This window comes from Octopus bimaculoides, chromosome 10, assembly GCF_001194135.2.
Source record: "Octopus bimaculoides isolate UCB-OBI-ISO-001 chromosome 10, ASM119413v2, whole genome shotgun sequence".
Classification (NCBI taxonomy): domain Eukaryota; kingdom Metazoa; phylum Mollusca; class Cephalopoda; order Octopoda; family Octopodidae; genus Octopus; species Octopus bimaculoides.
In genome coordinates this window covers 51611899-51612598 of record NC_068990.1, presented here as the reverse complement: position 1 = coordinate 51612598, position 700 = coordinate 51611899, and positions in this window count along the sequence as shown.

Genomic DNA, 700 nt, shown 5'->3' with positions numbered 1-700 from the left:
ATCGGAGTATTCCGAAGAGGAAAGGCGAAATGCCTCTACACTCATTCCGTTAATTACTCACCACATACGTCTAGGATCCATAATATATAGTGATTTTTGTGGTGCCTACAATTCTCTTGGAAATCTAGGTTACACACAATTTCCGGTTAACCATTGTAAAAATTTCGTAGATCCAGCAATTTCGTCAGTGCACACGCAGACAATCCAACGATTGTGAAGCACCTTCAAGAGAACGGTGATTCGTCCAGGCATCCGGGCTCATTTCTTAAAGCAGTATGTCGCGCGATTCCAGTTCATGGAAGCCATTAAACCTGCTGCCAGAAGAATGCACACCTTCTTATTGAAAGCTACAAGTTTTTACCCTGGTCCAAGATGATTTTGTCCTCCAAATAATCGGTTCCTTGGTAAAATTCACGGAAAGTGATTTAATGTGCATTTGACTGATGTTTCCAGCACGTCGTAATGCAACCCTTCTCGTTTCGTTATCATCACTGTCGCATGTCTATATCCAAGTAATGGACAACGCACAGAGGTATGTATAGATTATTTTCAAATAATTTCTGTAATTCATTGTGGTAGCATACTTTACTATTTGACAACGTTTTCTTACACACGTTTTCTGTTTTATTATTACTTATATTCCACTGCTTCATCGTTTAATGGGAGAAAAATTCTGAATATATATATATATATAAATATA